The 22,447-nt window shown below is 46.3% G+C and overlaps 1 long non-coding RNA gene across 2 annotated transcripts; it reads right to left on the bottom strand.

Annotated features, from left to right (window-relative positions):
• Positions 1–5,891: 5,891 nt before the first annotated feature.
• On the bottom strand, positions 5,892–20,546 carry LOC128698140 (uncharacterized). Of its 2 annotated transcripts, none has more exons than XR_008408424.2 (3): positions 20,295–20,546; positions 19,593–19,746; positions 5,892–6,029 (listed from the first exon to the last, which is right to left on the bottom strand). It is a non-coding gene; the product is annotated as an uncharacterized lncRNA (long non-coding RNA). The 2 variants fall into 2 exon arrangements; XR_008408423.2 differs by having other exon boundaries at positions 5,894–6,029; positions 19,671–19,746.
• Between the last annotated feature and the right edge of the window lie 1,901 nt (positions 20,547–22,447).

Genomic DNA, 22,447 nt, shown 5'->3' with positions numbered 1-22,447 from the left:
CCAGTAAACCAGCAATCTGGGATAGCAACCTCACATCTGCCGAGCTACCTCGGTGGACAAAAGAGAGGGCGGCCGGATATCCGCCACAAAGCATACCTCCTTCAGCCACCACCCCCGGAATCCGAAAGGTGGCTTCCAGAGCTACACCCGTCGCCCAAAAGACACCCAAAGCTACTCCGGGATACCGGAGAGGGATCGGGACATCCCTAGGCAATCCAGATTCCACGGCAAACTACGCCACCGCCAAGAAACCTCAACGGAATGGGATGGACCCTGGTGTCCTTTCTCCTACCTAGGAACTAGCGCGCCTGTGGGAGAAATCCCAAAGGACAAAAAGAGGAAGGGCAAAAGGGAGGAGTGGGGAGGAGGAGGAGGAAAGGAAAAAGGGGAGGATGGGGAGGATGGGATAGGGGAGGGGAGATTGGGGGGTAATTAGGTTCGGTCTGAGGAAGAAGACCGATAGGTCTAATTCCTCAGACCAAGAGCCTCTTCACCACGCCAAGGAGCCCCCCTTGAAGAGGTGCACTAGTAAGAGCGATGGGATGATAGTGGGAGGCATCATGTCCTGTAGTACCCGGTTTGTGGAAAGGGAGAACAATGGCAGATTTCCACAGCTGGGGAAGAACTCCTTGTGCCCAAATAAGATTGAAGAGGTGTAAGAGGACTACAAGGGCTGACCGATGTAAATGTTGTAACATACGAATATGAATGTCATCAGGCCCAGCTGCCGATGATCGGCAAGCTGAGAGCGTTGCCTCCAGTTCTTGAAGTGTAAAAGGCACATTATACTGTTCTTCTCCGAGAGAAGAAAAGTCCAAGGGTACTAACTCTCTGGCAGACTTTGAGGAAAGAAACGAGGGGCATAGATGGAGCCCTCGGGAAATACGGACCAGATGTGTGCCAAGTTCAATGGCAACGTCGAGAGGGTTTGCTATATCAACACCAGTGACCCGTAGAACAGGAGCCGGGTCAGGAGAGTATTTACCACTCAATTTCCTCACTTTTTTCCAGACTGCACTCATAGAAGAAGCAGAGGTGATGGTGGAAACATAGTCTCGCCAACAAGTGCGTTTAGCTTCACGGATGACACGGCGAGCGATCGCACGCTTCTGCTTAAAATCAACAAGTCTCTCAGCGGTTCTATTGTACCGGTACCTGCCCCATGCAGCACGTTTCAAACGTACTGCACGAGCACAAGCAGGAGACCACCAAGGCACGCACTTCTGAGAATGCCTGCCTGAGGTGTGGGGTATAGAATGAGAAGCTGCGGTATAAACTGATGTCGAGAAGATGTGTAGGAGCTCATCAATGGAGGATGAAGAAGGAACCTCACTAAAAGCAGTGAGGTGTGAGTAAAGATCCCAATTTGCCCGATCAAATTGCCAGCGAGGGCTACGGGAAGGTGGTGAATAGGAAGGAGAAGTAAGAATGATCGGAAAATGATCGCTGTCATGTAAGTCTGGTAGAACAGACCAGGTGAAGTCTAGTGCAGTGGAGGAAGAGCAGACTGATAGATCGATGCAAGAGAGAGTATGAGTATGAGGATCAAAATGGGTGGGAGTACCCGTATTTAAAACATGGAGTGGGTGAGAGGCGAGAAAAGCCTCCAACTGGATGCCACGTGAGTCACAATGAGACCCCCCCCTCTTTCAGAGGAAATGGTGGGCATTAAAATCACCAAGTAACAGAAGTGGTGGTGGTAAGGATGAAACAAGAAAGGCAAAGTCTGGGATAGAAAATGCTCGAGAAGGAGAGAGATATAAAGAACATATTGTAAACCACTTATTCAAGTGGATACGGGCTGCAGTGTAATGCAGTGAGGTATGGACAAATAGTTGACAGTACGGAATATCATTGCGTAGAAGAAGGGCACTTTCATTAAAGGTCCCATCTGATAAAGGATCCGAAGAATACAATAAATTATAGCCTGAGATAGGTTGGAAAACAGCCGAGTGTAATTTTGGTTCTTGTAAGCAAGCACCAACAGGGGAAAACCTGGAAAGCAACATCTGAAGCTCACCCCGATTACCCCTGAGGTCGCAGATATTCCACTGTAAATAGGCCATGATTGGATGAAGAAAATACCAGGAATCTGTAGGTAAAGGCAACTATGGAGTAGAGGGGTTAGAAAAGTCAATGTGTGGTGGCATTGGAAGACGTTCAAGCAGCGAAGGAACGGAGCGTTGTGAAGAATGGGGTTGTGAAGATGGAGGAGAGGGAAGAGAAGGAACAGGAAGTGAATCAGTGTCCATTGAAGGTTTAGTCTCTGCAATATATTCTGAAATGGCTTCAAGTGTTTCTGAATTCAAAGATGTATGGGAGACCATATTGGAGATAGAAGGAGGAGGGTGAGTAAAGATTGGGACAGTAATGGACTGTACCAAAGAAGAGGGGGAGGGAAGAGTGTAAGGGACTGGAGATGAAGTGTGGGGGGGGGACAGAAGAGGTAGAAACCTGGGAGGTGGCAGAAGAGGGAGAAACTTGGGAGGAGATGGGGGTGGAAGGCATAGTACGAGGAGGAGGGTGAATCTCCACACTTGTAATAGAGCCAGAGTGAGAGGAAGAACTAGGTACAGAGACTGGAAAGGTAAAGTGTGGAGGTGGTAGAAGGGAAGGAAGGGGCAAAGAAGATTTGAGCAATGTGGATTTTTTGGACTTCTGAGAAGTAGAGGGGCGATTGGTATTAGGTGTCGTACGAGGTCTTGTCGATACTGGGGATTGTGAGGAAGGATGCGAAGATGTGAGAACAGACTGAGTTGTAGTCAGGACATCAGAGCCAAGGACAGCAAAAGGATTAGATGCCGGAGTGGCTATGGGAGGGGTAACAACAGAGGAGGCTGCAGAAGATGGGACCCCAGAAGTGGGGGGATGTTTGGAAACACGAGAATAAGAAACACAGGGTAGTCTTCCTTGGAGGCGGAGATGAGTAACTGCCATAGCATAAGGGAGACCTTCTGCCTCTTTGAGGCAACGGATTTCACGTTCATTTAAGTAGACCTGGCAACGGCGGGAGTACGAAGGGTGAGCTTCATTACAATTAAGGCAAGATGGAGGTTGACTGCAAGATGTATTAGAATGGTCGTCGGCACCACAGACTGGGCATTCGGCCATAGATCTGCAATATTTCGCTGGGTGACCAAAACGCCAGCAATTTCTACATTGTTGTGGCGTAGGTATCACCTTTCGAACTTGTAACCGATGTCCCGCGACATATACAGAGGACGGGAGTTCTCGGCTGTCAAAAGTTAAACGAGCCACATTGCAAGGGTAACGTCTCCGCCCCCGGGCAGGAAGGACATAAGTGTCTACTTTGAGGATTGGGAGATCCTGGAGTTCCAGCTGTTCAAAAATGTCATTGCCACATGACTGGAAATTCTGTTGGACTATGGTATGGGGCAGAATGACAGTACCACTACAAGAATTGAGAGAAAGATGTTTTTCAATAGTGATAGTAGTAGTATCGATATTCGAAAGGAGAGAAAGATCATGAGCTTGGGTAGCATTCTGGACAGTGATGATGCACGTACCGCTCTTGAGTGCATGAAATGAAATATCTCTACCAACATGATGCAGGAGCACTTTGCCAATACTATGGTCAGAAAGGTAGGCAGAAGAAGAAGTCGGTCTTAAAGTAAAGAATTTAATCCATTGTGTGGTCCAAAACTGAGCGTGGAGAGGGAGTGCTTGACGTGTCGGTCTTTTCCGAGTAGAATGGGAAGGTAACGAAGGAGCATCATCAGGAGACTGACGTTGGCGTTTAGGAGTAGGACCGGAGTTGGTCCGGCGTGAAATGGGCGGGCGATTCGAAAATTGCCGTACCGTAGAGGGAGAAGCCGGAAGCATAGTCAAAGGAGAGCGGAGTTCAGACAAATCGAAGGAGTCAGTCGAAGCCCCGGTACCTGAAGCAGGTGAGGAAACAGCACCAGCAAGAGGTACAGGGGCATCAGGAGTGTTCAGAGAGTGGTCTAAACACAAGGCAGGGTCAGAATGGGGTGCGGTATCAAGAAGGAGCCCGGGGGTAGTGGGTTCATGGATTGGGTTCTCCATGGTTAGGTTACTCCTTTGCTTTTTGTTTTTAAGAAAAAGAAAAGAAAATAAAAATAAAAAAAAATAAAAAAGGGGGGGAGCGGGGAGGAATAGTTCCCAGGAGGAATGAAAGGGCCGGAAATCTCCCTCCATGCCCAAGAGGACCTCAGCACCGCTAGTAGCGCAGATGCAGCATGGAACCCGTGCCATACCCTACCCTTCATGCCAGTAAACCAGCAATCCGGGATAGCAACCTCACATCTGCCGAGCTACCTCTGCAGACAAAAGAGAGGGCGGCCGGATATTCGCCACAAAGCATACCTCCTTCGGCCACCACCCCCGGAATCCGAAAGGTGGCTTCCAGAGATACACCCGTCGCCCGAAAGACACCCAAAGCTACTCTGGGATACCGGAGAGGGATCGGGACATCCCCAGGTGATCCAGATTCCACGGCAAACTATGCCACCGCCAAGAACCTCAATGGAATGGGATGGACCCCGGTGTCCTTTCCCCTACCTAGGAACTAGCGCACCTGTGGGAGAAATCCCAAAGGCCAAAAAGAGGAAGGGCAAAAGGGAGGGGTGGGGAGGAGGAGGAGGAGGAATGGAAAAAGGGGAGGATGGGATAGGGGAGGGGAGAATGGGGGGTAATTAGGTTCGGTCTGAGGAAGAAGACCGACAGGTCTAATTCCTCAGACCAAGAGCCTCTTCACCACGCCAAGGAGCCCCCCTTGAAGAGGTGAAGAGGGTGAAATCGCCCCACGAAGCAGCTCAATACCGATGGCATTTACACGCCTCCTCACACTCAGCACCATGTTGGTACAAGGTAGCTCGCCTGAAAACAGCAGAGGGGTGCAGAGCACAACCGCACTCTACCGTGGTCAGGCAGCGAATGAGTGATGATGTAGGTAGGTAGTCAGTGATATGTGAAACAGCTTATATCCTGCCCAAGAATTTGTCTTGTGTACTTTAAATTCTTCCCAAATTTTATTAGCTATAAATGAACCCAATTTATATAAACCAAAAGAAATTTGAATATTTTCAAAACTGCTTTTTATGAAACATGATTCTATTATATTCCCGTCGACCATGGACTTGCTTGAAATATCTTTCTCAACCTTTTTAAAATCAATTGGTTAAAATCTCTCACATGAATAAACAGAGCATTGGAATCTTGTCCAGTTCTAATGCTATATTTATGTTGCTTTAACCTAAGTTCAAGAGTTTTACCAGTTTGACCGTATTAAACTATGATATATTTGACAAGGAATCTTATACACACATCCTTCAAAAAAATTTTTTTTTTTTTTTGGGGGGGGGGGATTTTTTTTTTTTTTTTTTTTTTTAATTTATCAAGATTTTTAAATACAACTTTGATATTAAAATTCTTAAGTAGAGAAGGCATATCAACCAAGTTTTCATGGTAAGGTTGATGTCCGCTTGGAGTCTTGCAGTGTCCTTAATGGAGGACATTGTCATGCACATTCGGGTATCATCTGCAAAGGAAGACACGGTGCTGTGGCTTGCTGCTACTATCAAAACTATGCACTACACCCACAAGGGATGACAAATACGTAAGCCCAACATCAAGGAGACGGTTTTCAACACGAGTCCATGGACACTTCATTAGAATTACGAGTATGTGGCAAACTAGTGTCTTTGGGCTAGTGTCCAGGGCGATTCAAATATCAAGGTTCAAGCCGCGTTAACACAGTAATAAGACTGTTAGTTCCTTAGTAATTACTAAGTGACAACCATCCCCCTACCCCCCCCTCCCCATCACCCTCCCACCAATAACAACTACTCACCCCCCAAACCCCTCCACCACCAGCCAACCCCCGATCCTTCCCCTCCCCACAAACAACCATTGACATCATCACCCCCATCCTTCTCCAGGTCAATGGCGCCATTTATCCAAGGAGGTCAAGAATAGTGGCGCCACTAAGTCACTCCTCTACCATCCACCACACCATCAACACCTCCAGCTCCTCCAGTTCCATCAACCTGTGGTAATTTAAAAAAAAACTTGGATTACTCCAATGTCATGGTAATTTTTGATAGATCAACTTTGAAAATATTTTAGCAGTGTGTCTTTCTATAAAATGTTTAAGGAAACATTCTAAATACATAGACTTCAAATTATTGATTACTGCAGTTCATGAAGAATCTAGTAATGTTTATACTTTTATGTTTGCAAACATTGTTTTGGCGTGTTGCTGCTGGTGATGACGCGTCGCCACACAGCAGCTGCCCACAACGTGGACGTCGCCACACAGCAGCTGCCCACAACGTGGGCGTCGCCACACAGCAGCTGCCCACAACGTGGACGTCGCCACACAGCAGCTGCCCACAACGTGGTCGTCGCCACACAGCAGCTGCCCACAACGTGGACGTCGCCACACAGCAGCTGCCCACAACGTGGACGTCGCCACACAGCAGCTGCCCACAACGTGGACGTCGCCACACGGAAAATATCTTCGACCTACAATTCTCGATAAACTCAAGAGCATTAAGTAAAATGTAATAAACAAATAATTAATAATAAATAATACTCTTTCTTTATCACAGCAAAAAATGTTCAAGGAACATAATAGAAAAAGAAAATTGAGACAAGCCTTAACTGCTGTATTTGTCAGCAGGACAACATCATTCACACAATTCGGGAGCTTTAAGCTCGGGAAAAAAAAAAAATATTGTACCTACCTCAAGCCTACTAACAACAGTAGTAATGAGGCGGACAGCCTCATTACTGCCATTATTAGTAGTTTGAGGCATGACACATTTTTAAATTTCATGAGCTTGTTTCATGACCAGTGTTGTACATGACGCTTTATGGCAAACCACTTCCTCGTGTACAAGTCTATCAGAATCCTGGAGACAAGAGGTGATCATGGTTTGTCAGGATTCTGCAGCAATTAAACCAAGTTGGAGGGTAAACTCGGTAACATACATTATAACCTACTCCTGATATCCCTTACTCAGATTTTTTTGACTTTAGTGCAAGTTAACTGGAAAAATATTTTTATACTCTCCTCTGAATCAAACACGATTGACTTTCGAGTAACAGGTCGATGAGAGTTTACCGCTCCCCCCCCCCCCATTTAAACTACTTTACATACGTGCACATCTACCCAAATAAAACTTCTCTTATGGATATATTATCCATAGGGGTTAGACAGCTTGGGGAATGTTAGACAATCGGGTTTGATCCAAGGAAGGGAAGGGTACTTGCAACTGTTTGTATCAAGATACTTTTTTTTTTTTTTTTTTTTTTTTTTTTACTTGCCAATGACTGGACATAAAATCCTATCCCTATCTGAAACACAAATTAAACATCCTTGACATTTCACACATTCATGTAGTGAATTTACAAAGTATTACAATCCTTCTTCTATATAGGAGTACAGCTTTAAAGGAAAGTACTTTTTTATTATTAAAATCAAAAGAAACGCTAAGCCACAAGGGCTATAAGGAAAGTACTTGCAGCTACGTGTTTAAAACTACAAATATACAAGCATCATCCGATACTAACGTACTCTTGACGTACAGTGTTTCCTTGTTTTATTTTCATTTTTTAACACATCTCATATCAATAAAGAGGCAGTACTGGCAGTACCATTTTTGTACATGTTTAGTACTGCCTTACATAAAACACCATAACAGCTGCGTAAGCCACCTATCCTTGACAGTGAGTGCAATAATATCCCCAAACCAAAATATGTAAATGTATGACGTTCCAGGTGTTATTGAATGAAACCATGGTACTGAACGCAAATATAAATAACTCTCAGGAACATAACCAGTTCACGAATGTACGCTCTCACTAGCTCACTCTCTCATCACCTTCCACACTACTAGCACAACCTTACACCTCCCCCCTCACATTAAAGGAGACCCGTCCCTTGCCCCCCCCCCCGTTCCCTGAGAAGTTGTGCTACAGTGAGATTACGATAACCTACCGAAAAACTTGATTCCCATCTTCCCCCATATATTAATCTATTCCTACACCTTGTCCTAAAGAACCTTGCTGCTAACGCTTTTATCCTCAACTGCCCTGTAATCTGCCTCATACCCCAAGAAACATGCAAATAATCTGCCATAACATACATCAAAGCCCTCCCCACTTCACTTGCAACCCCACTAACATCCATCGACAAAGATCTAAGAAAAGACCAACTCCCCCCCCCCCCAACAACCTAATAACCCCCGCCATCCAGACTCTCACCACGCCCAAAGATGAACAAAAATATACCACATGATAGGCAGTTTCCTCCTCCCCACAGAATAAACATGTTGCCTCTCTCACCAACCCCATCTTATGCAACATGTGCTTAGATGCAACCACACCCATGAGAAAACGGTATACCATCTCCCTAACCCTTGTTGGTATCCTAAGCTTCCCGAACTCCCCCCATATGACCCTCCAGTTATACATGGGGTATACTGCGACCCCCTGCAATACACCCCTTCCCCACACCACACCCACCACCGTGTTTACCTTCAAACTTTTAACCTGCCCCACTGTCAACATGAATCTTATTACATCTTCACACTTTCTCAAATCCCTACCACACCACCAGTTTCTAGCATCCCTCATCACCCTATCCACCCTAACACCCCTCTCCCCCCCCACTCTTAGATACCTCTGCTTGATATATAATGCCATTACCCTAGGCCCTAAGGCCAACAATCCTAGTCCCCCCCGTTTCACCTCCGTCATGACCACATCCTTGGACAACCAGGCCCTCCCAAACCCCCACACAAACCTCAACACCCTCCTCTGTATTTCCTGTATATCCTGCACCCTCAAAGGGAACACCTCCGCCACACCCCAGACCTTACTATACACCACCGAGTTAATTACCAACGCCCTCTGCTGTAACGCCACTTCACTGACCCTCAAACCTTTTAACTTGCCTATAACCCTACTCGTGACTGTTTCTGAGTTAATCCTCCTACATTCCTGCAACTGCTTCATATACCATATCCCACACACCCTAATTCTGTCACAAACCATCCATCCCATCTCCTCCCCCAATCTCCCCCCAACCCATGTTCCTACTTCCAATAACCTAGACTTTGCTAAATTAACTACCATTCCTGAAAGCTTCCCAAAACTCCTTATCACCTCTCCCACCCTTCTTAAAGCCTCTCCACTCGTAACTAACACAGTTGTGTCATCTACATAACCTACTATTCCCCCCATTCTTCCCCCCCCTACCCCCTGCAATTCTTCCTCCACAGCCTCAAAGAAAAGATGTTGCACACATGCAAAGAGCAACTGCGACAGCGGGCAACCCTGCCTTAATCCCTGTTCCATCATCACCGCCCCCCCAGCTTTCCATTAACCTGCACCCTCATGACAGCCCCCTCATATAGAGTGCACACCCACCTCACTACCCCCCCTCCAAAACCCAATTTCTCCAAACAGCCCCACAAAAAGTCCCTCTTCACACAGTCATAGGCCTGAGCCCAATCCAATCCAAGGACGCCCCCTCCCTGGCAGTTCTCTATAAAATCCCTTATCACACTGTGCCCATTCTTCATAGTCCGTCCCGGTATCCCATACTGCCCCTCATGTACGCTACTCCCAATTACCTTCTTTAATCTGTTACCCAATACCTTCGCAAAAATTTTGTAATCCGTACACATTAACGACAACGGACGATAATCTCCCAAACCCTTCTCCTCTCCCCCCTTCTTTGGCACCAAAACAACAACCCCAGTTCTCTGCGTTTGCGCCATTCTACCACGTTTCATCATATAATTCAGAACCGCCACTAGGCACTCCCTGAGATCCTCCCAATGTGCTCTGTAAAAATCATTAGATAACCCATCTATTCCCGGTGCCTTCCCCTGACTCAACCCATTCACCACCTCCCCCACCTCTGCCCCCGTAATGCCTCCCTCCAACAAATCCCGATCCCCCTGCCCCATACCCTGCTGAACCCCTATAGCTCTAAATGTTTCTAACCCAACCACCCCTCCCCTTCTCTTCCATTTCTCCGTAAACCAATAATCAGCATACCTACTGATAGAATCTGTGTCAGAGAGACCCTGTCCCTGCACATAACCCTCCCCTCCCTCCACGACAATATGTGCCACCGTATTCCTCAACTGTCTGTCCTTGAATTTTCGGAGTACATACCCGGTTGGCCTATCACCTTTTAGTACATCCTCCAATCCTGCCCTGACCCTGAGTGCATCAAAACGTTCATTATGCATCTCCACTAAACGACTTCTAAGTTCCCCCATAACTCCTCCCACACCCTCCCTACCCCCCCCATAACAATCATTCAACTGGCCCTCTAAATAATTCTGCAATCCAAACCTCCAGCGTGCCCATTCCCTGCCCCTCTTCTTAAAAAATCCTGCAATCTGCACCTTTGCCTGCAACTCCCACCAATCTAGCAAATCCACCTCCTCATCCCTAGCCTCCCAAAACCCTTTCCACCATGTCTGAAAGGACCAACCTTGATCTTCCTCCTGTAAAAGCCTCACATTTAATTTCCAATAACTCTGATATATTCTCGGAATACCATCCACCCGAAGGTCAGCCAACACTGCTCTGTGGTCAGATAAACCCACGTCTACTGTTCTAACCCTCTCCACTCCTATCCCCTGCCTCACATAAATCCTATCCAACCTTGCCTCATAACTCCCCTGTACATAGGTGTGCTCGACCTGATACCCCCCCCTGCCGACCACATCTACGACCCCGACATCACGCAATGCATCCCGTAAGACACCCAACACGCACCCCGCCCCCCTAGGTATGACGTCTGCATGCCTAATCACACAATTCCAATCACCTCCAATTATCGCGATAGCAGGTAAACCCCTGAGATAGTATAACAATACATCCCGAACAAAGTCTGTTTTTATCCTCACGTTACCAATCGCGGGCATATAAACTCCCACAAAACATACCCTGCTCTCCCCCCACCACCCATCCACCCGAACATGACTCGCAATGGACTGGTCTCCTTTACTAAAACAGCCACTCCTCCCTTTAAAAGCATTGCCATGCTTACAAACAACTTATATCCTCTCAATCGCAACTCACTACCAGACTTATGGTTATGCTCCTGTAGGAAACAAACATCCACGTCATACCTTTTGAGGAACCACTCCAACCATACCCTTTTTACTTCAGTCTTTAGGCCATTAGCATTTAACGTTACACACCTGAATGGTCAAGGAAAGGCGGCTTACCTCTGTGCCGCTGTGGCTTGCTCACACTTCCCTTCAAGCTGCTCACACTTTCCTTATTACTCTTTTTAATAAGACCCCCTACCCCCCCTTGTCTCTCCCCCCCCGATTTTTCCTGTACTCCCCCCCCTGTAGGGGATTTGCGAACCACCTCTGCCCATGCCTTCTTGCCTGGTCTTTGCCCAGGTGTTAAAACATCATCTAATTCAGTCAACCCCGCTGGCCGCTTCCTAGAGCTGCCTCCCACAGCCATCTCTTCCTCAGGTACATCCTCCCTGTGCACCTCTGCCACTACAAGTGTATCCTTTCTAGTATTCCCTGCTACTTCCGTCTTCTCACTCTGCCCTTGCAATTGCTGCTTTTCACTGGTCCGTCCATCCATGTCCTCTCCTACCAAAGCCTCCTCCAAGAATTCCTGGAGCACTGACTCCAAGGACACCTCCTGTGTCGACTCCACCACTTCCGCCACCACCACAGGCGTTGGAGTAGGATCTCCATCCTCCACCGGGAGAGTGACACACGTCCCCATCTGTTCACCCTCCTTCTCCACCTCCTCACTCCATAGAGGAGTCCCAGTCTTCGCCGCCTCCACCACACTCGCTTGCTGGACCTCCTCTACCGGGGCTGACACCCCTGGGGCAACTCTACGTGCACATTGCGCCGCTATATGGTCATAAGAGCCGCAAAGACGACACGTTCTCCTCTGCCCCACATACGACACATATACCTGATTTCTGGTGCCTGTCAACATGACATACGAAGGTATAGGCGTCTTCAAGGTCATCTTGATGTTGTATGACCCTTCCGGGAGGCCCTCATATGGTCCATCCCGCCATACCCCTCCTCTAGCTTCATGAATGACTCCATATTTTCTAAAAACTTCCACTATACTAAACTTAGTTGCCTCAAAGGGTACATTCCTCACTCGTACCCACGTGTAGTAAGTAGACACGTCATGCATGCATACATCCATCGTCGAGTTGAGGCACATTCGGCGTTCCTGGTACTCCTCCACCACACTGCTGTAGTAGCTAGTCCTCAGGAACTTCACAAAAACTCGTTTCATCCCATTAAGAGCCACACCATACAGCTCCTCATTAGGGATTCCATATAAATCCCTAATAATCGCAGGAAGAAGGACGTTCGTCGTATCAGGGCTCAGAGAACCCTTCAACAGCTCAATGCAGACTGTATTAATTCTCCTGCCGGTGTACTCCGCCATGTCTGAACAGTGAAAATGCGCAGAAACCAGGTGTAGTGGGAGCTACTGCGCAGTGCGTCCGCACGGCCCAACAGCGATGCGAACAATGATGGGCATCCAAATTTAACATAATGATCCTAACTACCTTCAAGACAGCACTGTATTTCCCCTACACTTCCACGTCCCTCATAGCACACTAGGCTAACAATTAACACTATGGATTATCTAACCAGTTAAGAGGCCTGCCGTATACTAGTTTCCTAACACACACACTACTATGCTAGCCTGAATTCATAACCTACATTACCTGCCACTTATGGCTGGCATCCTAGGCACAACCTGAGGACCACTACATTCAAGCCCCCAACTCTCTCTACCTTTGTTTTTCTAACCTAGCAGGGTTAATAATCCTATTTTCACTAATACCAGTCTAAATCACCTCCCTAACTATACTCATCAGCATCAGATGTTAGTGAATCCTTTCAGCCGACTAACACTTCACTTCAGATCAGATCACAGAAGTTTCCGTTGTCATCATTAACGTCTGCTGCCAGAAGTGTTACGCTTCACTACTTACAAACCATCAAACCAACTGCAATTCTGAACGATAATACTTTTATATTCATAGGAACCTGGAAGCCGCTTAAATTTTCCAAAATGATGAAATTGTGTAAACTCAATAAATCAATATTTAACTTTGCACAGTTTGGCCAAAGGCATAAAAAACGTAGAACACCCACCACAACCACTACCCAAAGCCCGAAACCCACCAACATCCCCAGAGAAACCACGAGCAATAACAGATTGCAGACAGCTACTGAAGGTCGTTGGTGGGTTCCAAGGCCCATAGTTCTACGTAATCTATGCCTTCGGGGGAGATTACTCTCCCCTGCTATATGCATTCATAATGCATATAGCAGATGCTCCAGTTCTATTCTTAACCTGACTACCTACATATATAAAACTATTTACAATACACTTATGGAAACCAACAATGGGGAAGCAATTCGAGACGATCTTTTGGTTTCTCTTGGACGAGCATCAAGTCAGACCAAGGGTCAAAAAGAATAATAGACCACAAGACAGGTCGCAAAAACAGTGGAGGGGGGAGGGGGTGAAATTACAAAGGACGTCAGGCGACCAAGTTTCAAAAAACAGTAGTGGTATAGACAGTAGCAGTAATAGTAGTAGTAATAATAACAATAGTAGTGTAGGTAGTAAAGGTAAGATTTGCGGTAATACCAATGGTGATAGTGATAATGCTAATGGTGGTAGCATTAGTACTGGCAATAATAGAAGTGTTTGTAGTCAGTCTAGCAGTAAGTCCTGGTAGTAGTGGAGGTAGTAGTAACATTAATAGTAATAGTAACAATATTCGTAGCAGAAATAGTGTCAGTACAAAAAACAGTGGGGAAATTGAGACATGTTAACCTTTAATAATAAAGTTCAACAGGGGTTTACAATAGACATGAAAAGCAACCCCAATATTCCTGTTGACCAATGTTAGGTAAGAAATTAGAAGTAAATAATAAGTCTGGCTAAGAGACTGACCATCTATTAGGGTTGGAGGGAAGATCTCAAAATTAACTCTCCAATTTAGTCTCCAAGACTGTTGTCACCTCTGTAGTCGACAGATAAAGTCTACTCCCCAAGCGCAACAATTCATGAAAAATGAAACCTGTCACAATGTCTCTTACCAACTTGTTATTGTACACCTTTCATAATGTGAAAACATAATATACGTTAGAGAAATCTGGCCCGGTGGCCTGGTGGCTAAAGCTCCCGCTTCACACACGGAGGGCCCGGGTTCGATTCCCGACGGGTGGGAACATTTCGATACGTTTCCTTACACCTGTTGTCCTGTTCACCTAGCAGCAAATAGGTACCTGGGTGTTAGTCGACTGGTGTGGGTCGCATCCTGGGGGACAAGATTAAGGACCACAATGGAAATAAGTTAGACAGTCCTCGATGACGCACTGACTTTCTTGGGTTATCCCGGGTGGCTTACCCCACGGGGTTAAAAATCCGAACGAAATCTTATCAAAACTAAGGCCAGGTGCAGTCGATAGTCTTAAAACAACCCAGGTTACACCGAAACGTCTAAAGTTTCCTCCCCAAGTGTCAGTTTCGTGAACCTAGTAAACAAAGCAACATTAGACTTGCCAAAGGCATGAAACACGTAAAACACCCACCACAACCACTACCCAAAGCCCGAAACCCACCAACATCCCCACGGAAACCACGAGCAATAACAGATTCCACACAGCTTCTGAAGGTGGTTGGTGGGTTCCCAGGTTCACAGTTCTAAGTAATCTATGCCTTCAGGGGAGATTACTCTCCCTTGCTATATGCATTCACAATGCATATAGCAGATTCTCCAGCTCTATACCTTACCTATTAAATAGCCTACTTAATACCACCTAATTCTACAAGTTATTTTGATAGAAACTAAATAATTATAGACCTACAAAGTGTTACATATATACACAACTATGCAGCATACTCCAGGTATAGGCCTTAGTAATTTGCAAAGCAGCGGTGGCACAAGGTGGAAGGGAGGGAGGTAAAGGTAAGATCAAGGGGGGTCTAGGTAAGATCAAGTGGGTCTAGGCAAGATCAAGGGGGATCTAGGTAAGATCAAGGGGGATCAAGGGGGTCTAGGTAAGATCAAGATCAAGGGGGTCTAAATAAGATCAAGGGGGCCAAGGTAAGATCAAGAGGGGTCTAGATAAGATCAAGGGGGTCTAGGTAAGATCAAGGGGGTCTGGGTAAGATCAAGGGGGTCTAGGTAAGATCAAGGGAGTCTGGGTAAGATCAAGGGGGTCTGGGTAAGAATAAGGGGGTCTAGGTAAGATCAAGTGGGTCTAGGTAAGATCAACGGGGTCTAGGTAAGATCAAGAGGGTCCAGGTAAGATCAAGGGGGTCTAGGTAAGATCAAGATCAAGGGGGTCTAGGTAAGATCAAGGCAAGGGGGGTCTAGGTAAGATCAAGGGGGGTCTAGGTAAGATCAAGGGGGTCTAGGCAAGATCAAGGGGGTCTAGGTAAGATCAAGGGGGGCCTAGGTAAGATCAAGAGGGACTAGGTAAGATCAAGAGGGTCTAGGTAAGATCAAGGGGGTCTAGGTAAGATCAAGGTGGTCTAGGTAAGATCAAGGGGGTCTAGGTAAGATCAAGGGGGATCTAGGTAAGATCAAGGTGGGTCTAGGCAAGATCAAGGGGGTCTAGGTAAGATCAAGGGGGATCTAGGTAAGATCAAGGTGGGTCTAGGCAAGATCAAGGGGGTCTAGGTAAGATCAAGGGGGTCTAGGTAAGATCAAGGTGGGTCTAGGCAAGATCAATGGGGTCTAGGTAAGATCAAGGGGGTCTAGGTAAGATCAAGGGGGTCTAAGATCAAGGGGGGTCTAGGTAAGATCAAGGGGGTCTAGGTAAGATCAAGGGGGTCCCAGGTAAGATCAAGGGGGTCCCAGGTAAGATCAAGGGGGATCTAGGTAAGATCAAGGTGGGTCTAGGCAAGATCAAGGGGGTCTAGGTAAGATCAAGGGGGGGGGCCTAGGTAAGATCAAAGGGGCCTAGGTAAGATCAAGGGGGTCTAGGCAAGATCAAGGGGGTCTAGGCAAGATCAAGGGGGTCTAGGCAAGATCAAGGGGGTCTAGGTAAGATCAAGGGGGTCTAGGTAAGATCAAGGGGGTCTAGGCAAGATCAAGGGGGTCTAGGCAAGATCAAGGGGGTCTAGGCAAGATCAAGGGGGTCTAGGCAAGATCAAAGGGGTCTAGGCAAGATCAAGGGGATCTAGGCAAGATCAAGGGGGTCTAGGTAAGATCAAGGGGGTCTAGGTAAGATCAAGGGGGTCTAGGTAAGATCAAGGGGGTCTAGGCAAGATCAAGGGGGTCTAGGTAAGATCAAGGGGGTCTAGGTAAGATCAAGGGGGTCTAGGTAAGATCAAGGGGGTCTAGGTATGATCAAGGGGGTCTAGGTAAGATCAAGGGGGTCTAGGTAAGATCAAGGGGGTCTAGGTAAGATCAAAGGGGGTCTAGGTAAGATCAAGGGGGTCTAGGTATGATCAAGAGATGTCTAGGTAAGATCAAGAGGGGTCTAGGTAAGATCAAGGTGGTCTAGGTAAGATCAAGGGGGTCTAGGTAAGATCAAGGGGGTCTAGGCAAGATCAAGGGGGTCTAGGTAAGATCAAGGGGGTCTAGGTAAGATCAAGGGGGTCTAGGCAAGATCAAGGGGGTCTAGGCAAGATCAAGGGGGTCTAGGTAAGATCAAGGTGGTCTAGGTAAGATCAAGATCAAGGGGGTCTAGGCAAGATCAAGGGGGTCGAGGCAAGATCAAGGGGGTCTAGGTAAGATCAAGGGGGTCTAGGTATGATCAAGAGGGGTCTAGGTAAGATCAAGTTGGTCTAGGTAAGATCAAGGGGGTCTAGGTAAGATCAAAGGGGTCTAGGTAAGATCAAGGGGGTCTAGGCAATATCAAGGGGGTCTAGGCAAGTTCAAGGGAGTCTAGGCAAGATCAAGGGGGTCTAGGTATGATCAAGGGGGTCTAGGTATGATCAAGGGTGTCTAGGTAAGATCAAGGGGGTCTAGGTATGATCAAGGGGTCTAGGTAAGATCAAGGGGGTCTAGGTAAGATCAAGGGGGTCTAGGCAATATCAAGGGCAAGATCTAGGTAAGATCAAGGGGGTCTAGGGATCAAGGGGGTCTAGGCAAGATCAAGATCAAGGGGTCTAGGTAAGATCAAGGGGGTCTAGGTAAGATCAAGGTAAGGGGGTCTAGGTAAGATCAAGATCAAGGGGTCTAGGTAAGATCAAGAGGGTCTAGGTAAGATCAAGGGGTCTAGGTAAGGGGGTCTAGGTAAGATCAAGGTAAGATCAAGAGGGTCTAGGTAAGGAGGGTCTAGGTAAGATCAAGGGTCTAGGTAAGGGGGTCTAGGTAAGATCAAGAGGGTCTAGGTAAGATCAAGGTAAGATCAAGGGGGTCTAGGTAAGATGAAAGGGTCTAGGTAAGATCAAGGGGATCTAGGTAAGATCAAGGGCGTCTAGGTAAGATCAAAGGGTCTACTTAAGATCATGGGGAGTCTAGGCAAGATCAAGGGGAGTCTAGGTAAGATCATGGGGAGTCTAGGCAAGATCAAGGGGAGTCTAGGTAAGATCAAGGGGGTCTAGGTAAGATCAAGGGGATCTAGGTAAGATCAAGGGGGTCTAGGTAAGATCAAGGGGGGTCTAGGTAAGATCAAGGGGGTCTAGGTAAGATCAAGGTGGGTCTAGGTAAGATCAAGGGGGTCTAGGTAAGATCAAGGTGGTGTAGGTAAGATCAAGGGGGGTCTAGGTAAGATCAGTCTACAAAATCTCTAAATATATTCGGTATAAACCAATTTTAAAACAAATGCTCCGCCCCCGACTCTAATACAGACTCTGGAGTCGTAAGCGCTAAAACCACAAGCCTTCAAAACAAAATTACTTGTCCAGGTCCTCTACAACTCTATGATTTTTCCGGCTATAATTTATTCTGCCTATGGAAAATTTATCCCGTCATGTTAAGCTAAAACTTTGGTTGTGAAGTTTTAAATATAGGCTAGACAAATGAGTGGTTGAGAGTTGGACTTGCCTAGCATGGGCCAATAGACCTACTTCAGTGCTCCTTTATGTTTAAATAATGGATATGAGAGTAAGACACATGTGCAACATCTGGGTATCTTTATTGTAGACGTTTCGCCATCCAGTGGCTTTATCAATACAAATTCTAGGACATAACTTGAAGACAGTAGAACTATGTACAGAAGATTCAGGAAGGATATAGGAAAGTACTGGTTTGGTAATAGAGTTGTGGATGAGTGGAACAAACTCCCAAGTACAGTTATAGAGGCCAGAACGTTGTGTAGCTTTAAAAATAGGTTGGATAAATACATGAGTAGATGTGGGTGGGTGTGAGTTAGACCTGATAGCTTGTGCTAACAGGTCGGTTGCCGTGTTCCTCCCTTAAGTCAATGTGACCTGACCTGACTAGGTTGGGTGCATTGGCTTAAGCCGGTAGGAGACTTGGACCTGCCTCGCATGGGCCAGTAGGCCTTCTGCAGTGTTCCTTCGTTCTTATGTTCTTACGTTCTTATATTTTTTTTCGGGTATTTATACTCCCCAGGATGAGACTCCTACCATTAGGCCTGCTCAGGGCCTGTTGCAGAGTTCTTCCTTTATGTGATCTCTTTATGTCATCTCCCTACAGTCTTGCAGGATGGGTATCCACTGCATAACTAAGATATTACTCTAAACTTTTCTAAAATCTAGTCAGTCTTCAATTCTAAGCTTTACAGCCCATTTCTCCTATTTTAAAAATATACACTTGGAAGGTCCTGGAGGGATTGGTACCAAACCTGAACACGAAAATCACTCCTTATGAAAGCAAAAGACTCGGCAGAAGATGCAACATTTCCCCCGATGAAAAGCAGGGGTGCCACGAGTACACAGACAACACAATAAGTGTCCAGGGCCCAAGACTGTTCGGTTGCCTCCCAGCATAAATAAGGGGGATTACCAATAGACCCCTGGCTGTCTTCAAGAAGGCACTGGACAGGCACCTAAAGTCAGTACCTGACCAGCCGGGATTGGGTTCGTACGTCAGCTTGCGTGCGGCCAGCAGTAACAGCCTGGTTGATCAGACCCTGATCCACCATGATTATTATTATTATAATCAAGGGGGAAGCGCTAAACCAGGAGGATTATACAGCGCCTAGGGGGGATGTGGAAGGCATTCAGGCTTAATTCGGGGAAATGGAGCACAGATCCAATTCCCTAAATCAAGAGCCCCTCACCAACATCAAGGAACCTTCCTTGAGGGGTGATCCACCATGAGGCATGGAGGCCTGGTCTCAGACCGGGCCGCGGGAGAGTTGACCCCCGAAACCCTCGCAAGGTAAACTCCAGGTAAACCCCCATTCAAGGTAACCTATAGAATACATTCCTCATTATTTCCTGGCCAGAGATTTCATCTCTGGTCAGGAGATAAGGTAATACTTCCCACTTACCTACTTTTGGTATCAATTTCTTACAATCTTTCCTATACTCTACCCACCACCTTCCCACCTAATATAATTATGTGCTTCAATAACCAAACTTTAGTGAACATATAACCTGGAAATGTCTTACAAGTGGACCCCGCCCACCTCTGACGACGTCTCCTGCTGCTGCAGCTCCACATAACACTAAGCATTATGGGTAAGACCATTTACTAGTGTGGTTACCTCCACTCCTCAGACTGGTCAAGGTTGCTGTGTTGATCAATGTTGCAGCAGACACAGCACTCCTCAGTTACCACACCTGGAACAACACACATTCACATTATAACCATAAACATTACACACACATTTATAAATAAACATTACTATGTAATATAAACTAGTAACATTACTGCCTGACTCTCACACACATTAATATTTTACATAGTAAAGTTCTTTCTTTAATAAATATTTCTTCCACATAAATCTGATAATTTATTTACATGGAAGTCTATCTAGATCACAAGGCGCAAGTTCCTTGGATCAAGAGACCTTCACTTATTTTTCTAACAGTAAAAAAAATAGCCCAGAACTGGATACACTATTATGGGTTATAAGTTATTATGGGTTATGTAAGGCCTAGTGTGAGAGTTATTGTTTGATCAGAGGAAAGGGAGTAGCTCCAGTTCCTCGCATCAAAACCCCTCCACTAAGGTTAATCACCCCCCTCCCCTCCAAGGCATTAAACCCCAAATAAAATTAAGACTATTAAAATATTAATAATTTGGTGACCAAACTAGTGGTGGTGACCAGGAGCTGCAGCTCAACTCTGCTGTTGTACTGACAAATGCGTCACCAGACAATACTTACGTTATTTATGTGTATTAAGAGGCAGAGGAAGCGGTAAAGCCGGCGGGGTGGCAGGAGGAGGAGCAACATGTCTCTTCCGTACGATCACTGAAGTTCAAGTGACCTTTAGTGACCTTGAGGTTGGTCACTGTCCTGACCTTCACTATAATAACATCACTGATAACCTGACTAACTCTGACTACCGTCACTAGATGACACTACTACACCACCACTAGATGGCACTACTACACCACCACTACCACCACTATATGGCACTACTACACCACCACTACCACCACTAGATGGCACTACTACACCACCACTACATGGCACCACTACACCACCACTAGATGGCACTACTACACCACCACTACCACCACTACATGGCACTACTACACCACCAGTACCACCACTAGATGGCACTACTACACCACTACCACCACTAGATGGCACTACTACACCACCACTACATGGCACCACTACACCACCACTAGATGGCACTACTACACCACCACTACCACCACTACATGGCACTACTACACCAGTACCACCACTACATGGCACTACTACACCACCACTACCACCACTACATGGCACTACTACACCACCACTACCACCACTAGATGGCACTACTACACCACCACTACTACCACTAGATAGCACTACTACACCACCACTACCACCACTAGATGGCACTACTACACCACCACTATCAGTACTACTCATGGTAGAGCTCTCAACCCGTGGGGGTCATGGACCACCTGGGAGGATAAGTTCACTCCCAGGTGGCATAGATCACATTCCTTGGATGTGATCTATGCCACTATTTTCTATAACCAGCAGAACGAGAACTGTGCCACTTTCACTGTGCCACTTTTATTGTGCCACTTTCACTGTGCCACTTTCATTGTGCCACTTTCATTGTGCCATTTTTATTGTGCTACTTTCATTGTGCCACTTTCATTGTGTCACTTTCATTGTGCCACTTTCACTGTGCCACTTTCATTGTGCCATTTTTATTGTGCTACTTGTGCCACTTTCACTGTGCCACTTTCATTGTGCCATTTTTATTGTGCTACTTTCATTGTGCCACTTTCATTGTGTCACTTTCATTGTGCCACTTTTATTGTGCCACTTTCATTGTGCCACTTTCATTGTGCCACTGTCATTGTGCCACTTTTATTGTGCCACTTTCACTGTGCCACTTTCATTGTGCCACTTTCATTGTGCCACTTTTATTGTGCCACTTTCATTGTGCCACTTTCATTGTGCCACTTTTATTGTGCCACTTTCACTGTGCCACTTTCATTGTGCCACTTTCATTGTGCCACTTTTATTGTGCCACTTTCATTGTGCCACTTTCATTGTGCCACTGTCATTGTGCCACTTTCACTGTGCCACTTTCACTGTGCCACTTTAATTGTGCCACTTTCACTGTGCCACTTTCATTGTGCCATTTTCATTGTGCCACTTTCAATGTGTCACATTCATTGTGCCACTTTCATTGTGCCACTTTCACTGTGCCACTTTCACTGTGCCACTTTCACTGTGCCACTTTCATTGTGCCACTTTCACTGTGCCACTTTCATTGTGCCACTTTTATTGTGCCACTTTCACTGTGCCACTTTCATTGTGTCACTTTCATTGTGCCACTTTCAATGTGTCACTTTCATTGTGCCACTTTCACTGTGCAACTTTCACTGTGCCACTTTCATTGTGCCACTTTCATTATGCCACTTTCACTGTGCCACTTTAATTGTGCCACTTTCACTGTGCCACTTTCATTGTGCCACTTTCATTGTGCCACTGTCATTGTGCCACTTTCACTGTGCCACTTTTATTGTGCCACTTTCACTGTGCCACTTTCACTGTGCCACTTTTATTGTGCCACTTTCACTGTGCCACTTTCACTGTGCCACTTTCACTGTGCCACTTTCATTGTGCCACTTTCACTGTGCCACTTTCATTGTGCCACTTTCACTGTGCCACTTTCATTGTGTCACTTTCACTGTGCCACTTTCATTGTGCCACTTTTATTGTGCCACTTTCACTGTGCCACTTTCATTGTGCAACTTTCATTGTGCCACTTTCAATGTGTCACTTTCATTGTGCCACTTTCACTGTGCAACTTTCACTGTGCCACTTTCATTGTGCCACTTTTATTGTTCCACTTT

The sequence above is a fragment of the Cherax quadricarinatus genome, chromosome 63, assembly GCF_038502225.1.
Source record: "Cherax quadricarinatus isolate ZL_2023a chromosome 63, ASM3850222v1, whole genome shotgun sequence".
NCBI lineage: Eukaryota > Metazoa > Arthropoda > Malacostraca > Decapoda > Parastacidae > Cherax > Cherax quadricarinatus.
Note: the sequence above shows the minus strand (reverse complement) of the source record. Positions and strands in the feature narration are given on the sequence as shown.